This window comes from Puntigrus tetrazona, unplaced genomic scaffold (genome assembly GCF_018831695.1).
Source record: "Puntigrus tetrazona isolate hp1 unplaced genomic scaffold, ASM1883169v1 S000000001, whole genome shotgun sequence".
NCBI lineage: Eukaryota > Metazoa > Chordata > Actinopteri > Cypriniformes > Cyprinidae > Puntigrus > Puntigrus tetrazona.
In genome coordinates this window covers 391,404-395,418 of record NW_025047681.1, presented here as the reverse complement: position 1 = coordinate 395,418, position 4,015 = coordinate 391,404, and the positions used below count along the sequence as shown (strand labels likewise).

Here is a 4,015-nt window from a genome sequence, read left to right as displayed (position 1 = left end):
TAGGAAACAAAATGTATTGAACAATTTTTCGTTTAGACATTGCTAGTGAACTTCACAAATACAAAGAAAAAGCAAGCAACATGTCGAATGACATATTTTAGCCTTTCAACTTCAAAATGTTATATTTTCTTGTAAAACCTATAGCCCAGTTATTATTTTCTAGTAAAATGTAATATTTATTTGAACTATTATAAAAATTGTACAATTTTTTTTTACTATGTTAGTCAAAAGCACAAATGAATAATAATTTTTACATATTTTCTGCACACAACGGTAACAATTTTCTTGCTCAGCATTTTCCTCTCTCTGCTTTTTCAAAAAGAATATTTGGTCAAAATTAGCAAATTTATAATATAAAACTAAAAATGTATCTGCCAATGGACCATAAACTTAATTAAACTGGAAACATTAAACATTACTAAATAGTTTTTGCTTGAATGAGATATTTAAGCTAAAAATCAAGACAAAAATACAGAGAAAGTCATTTTTGTACTGCTTTGACTCACAAAAAGTCACAGGTTTGAGGTAGTTAAAAAGCAGGTTTGAGGTAGTTATAAAGTGCATTCAGACCTCCCTGCAGAACCTCTTTAATGGGTTTGACCAGCGGGTTGTGGGCGACATGCAGGCCTTTATCCAGCGGATGGCAGGCGAGCTTCTCCAGCCTGCGGAGCTTGTAGATCTCATCGGGAATGCTCTGCAGCTCATTGAAGTCCACATTGAGCAGCTCCAGCCCCGTCAGGCAGCACAGTGTCCTGGGAAGAGCGTGAAGAGAGTTCTTCTCCACAATCAGGATCTTCAAGTTCACCAGCTCCTGGATCTTATCAGCCAGGTTCTCCAGGTGGTTGTTAGCCAGATGCAGGAAGTTCAGGCTCCTCATGCTATAGACACATGCTGGGATGTGTTGGATGCGATTGTGGCTGAGGTTGAGCTTGGTGAGCCGCCGCAGCTCCGACAGACTGTTGGGAAGCGTGACGATCTGGTTGTTGGCCAAACTCAGGACCTCCAGGTTGGAGCAGTGCCCCAGTTCCTCGGGAACGTCACTCAGCCGGTTCCTATGAGCAAAGAGCACTCGCAGCTTCCCGAGCTGTCCGATCTCTGGTGGGAGGCTGAGCAGCTCGTTCCCCCACACGTTGAGAATCACCAGGTTCGCTAGGTAACCCAAGCTGGATGGGAGAACGGAAAGAGCGTTCAAGGACAGATTGAGCTTCTGGAGCTCCTGGAGCTCCCACAGTTCATCTGGCATCTCCTCCAGACCTCGCATGGCCAGGCTGAGTGTGCTGTAGCCCCAGATGCTTGGTTGCATGTTTTGCAGATTCGGTCGACCGAAGATAAATTCTCAACACAGCTGGCTTTTTCGTCGCATCTGTCTTCTTGAGTCATCGGAGTTGGGGTTTGCGTCCGGCGCGCTCGGAGCAGTGTCGTTACTCGTGTGCTGCTTTGAGATATTCTGTCTCAGGAGAAACATATTTAGGTTCTCAATGTTTCATTCCATCGGTCTTGAGCTCTGAATCGTCCTGCAGTCTGGTTTTAAGATGAGATAGAGACGTGAATGTGCTCAGGGTGTCATTTGCACAAACAGCTGTCATTGTCACTAGAGCTGAAGCTAAAGCGTTAATGCAGATAAGTAATGGAATCACTGTCGTTAAACCTCTTCTACACAGGCTCTGTGGTGTATTTATATATACAAACATTAGCAGACATGCATGCCAGTGGTATTACTGTCAGCTGAAACTATAAAAACTTCATTACTTGAAATAAAAATAGCAAACAATGAACTAAAACCATAACAAAAACATCTATACTTAAACTATAATAAGCATTGCAGATTTTTTTTCAACCAAGATATTTTTAATTTTCATGAGGCAAACTGAAGTACTAAAATAATTCAAATGAAGTAATTTAAAGATAAATAAAAACATATACCACAGAAACACATAAAATTTAAAATTAAAAAAAAGGTAAATACATAACCTTACGTACTGATATAATTAAACCAAATACATTGTGTGTGTGTGTGTATGAAAACATAAAAGCTAATACAAAAAAAAGAAAAACAGATAAAAATTTATTTAAACTTCAAAATGAAAGGTCATTTAAAAAATCGAATTAAAATTGTTAATCAAAGAGTATCAGTGATACAAGATAAATATAAACTATGACTATAAACTTATAATAAAAAATGTGAAAAAATAAATATATATATATAGGTGAGAATAGTATCTCAGTCATGCTAAAATAACATTGGCATGCTGAGCTCAAGAGTCAAGCTCATATATACTGTATGTCTATATATATCTATGTGATGCCGTGCTCTTGACTGAAAGTACAGTTAAGCCGACTGCTCATCATATTTTCCATCGTCATCTCATTGGTGAGACTGAACAAAGACATGTCTAACTTTGGAAAGAGTCAAACAGACTCTAAGATTACTGGTGTACTAAATTACTATTGTAACTTTACAGTAGATAATAATCATGTCCTTTATGCAGTATTTTGAGAGATGATAGGATTTAGTTTACAGTAGATTATTATTAATCATCTTTTTTTTAAGTGGTGGTGTATTCAAATGAAATATTCTTATTTAGAAATATATAAATATATATATATATATATATATATATATATATATATATATATATATATATATATATATATATATATATATATATATATAAAAAATGCATTTCTATATATATATATTTACCTTCATGGAAGACTAAAAACTAAAAACATCATAATAGTAATGAAATGTTCAGCTTAAAATGAACATGGCTCAATGTCATCCATTTTACATCATTAGAATGTTAGACACAGTCTAAATAAAAACAATTTTTCAGAAATACACTTGATGTTATTCCTTTGAAAAAAAAAAAAAAGACAGCTAGTTAGGTATGTTTTGAAGATGGGATGCTGGTTTAAGTTGGCCCATAACTTATCCAACCAGCATAAACCAACATTTTTTTATATATTCTTTTAACAATTTAATGTATTGCATTAAAATGTTTCTTAAATTATTATCTTTTTGTGTGGTCTAACACAAAAATCTTAGGAACTGTCCATGAGCCAAAGAAGAGACCTTTTGAATACGGGAAAATATTCTCATCACTCCTTTACTTTCAAATTAAACCACTGATGGCATAGAAAACCTAGCTCTAAAACAAACTAATCTTGTCAAATTCCAAGGTTCTGGACTGTAGCTTTCATATTTGAGAGAGCAGTACTGTTTGTCTTTATTCAAAATACATTGCTCTGAAGAGTTTTGAAGCCAGATCTTTTAAGTTCTAAACAAAAGGCAGGGAACTCCAGAACATCTTTTTTAACACTATATACGCCAGAAACTGTTCCACAGTATTTCACATATGCTCTATTGTATTTTGTGACAGGTGTCTTATACCATATGTATGTTCTTGAAGGTGATCGGTAGTTTATCAAGCGTGTATTTCTAGCTCTCGAACAAAGTCTTTCCATATGTGGGTTTTCAATCTTAAAATAGTTTCCCGATTTCACACTTACATATAATTAATCACAGTAAGCATGTTTAGCATGGTTATTTGGGGTGAGGCTGTGCCAAAAATTGGTTTATGGAAACAATTAATACCGCTTAAATAGCCCTTAATGAAACTGACTTGCAGGTGTATTGAGGTATTGAGGAAGGAGATAAAAGAAGTACTAGACAGTAGGGGTGAAAAATCAGGCACTGGAGGTTATACCTGGCATGGAAAGATTTAAAGCACTTTCAAGCAGTCAGGTAAGATTTCAGGGTTCTGGGAGAAACTGCTCGGAGCATTGAATTGAGGGAGACTTTGAGGAGAGACCTTAAAGGATGGTTCACTGGAATATTAGATGTGAATAGGGAGGAACTGGGATGGATAGGGTTCCGATGCTAGAGCCAACATCCTGAATTTCTGAAAGGAGAAATGAGAGAGGAAATCACCTATTTGATTTTACTTTACAGAAATATGTTTGGCAATTTTATAATTAATTGGTTGCTAGCTGGGATCCAAATAAGGCCAGG

At 35.9% G+C, this 4,015-nt stretch overlaps 1 pseudogene; it reads right to left on the bottom strand.

Annotated features, from left to right (window-relative positions):
* Positions 1–450: 450 nt before the first annotated feature.
* Positions 451–1,465, bottom strand: LOC122331496 (annotated as a pseudogene).
* Positions 1,466–4,015: the final 2,550 nt, after the last annotated feature.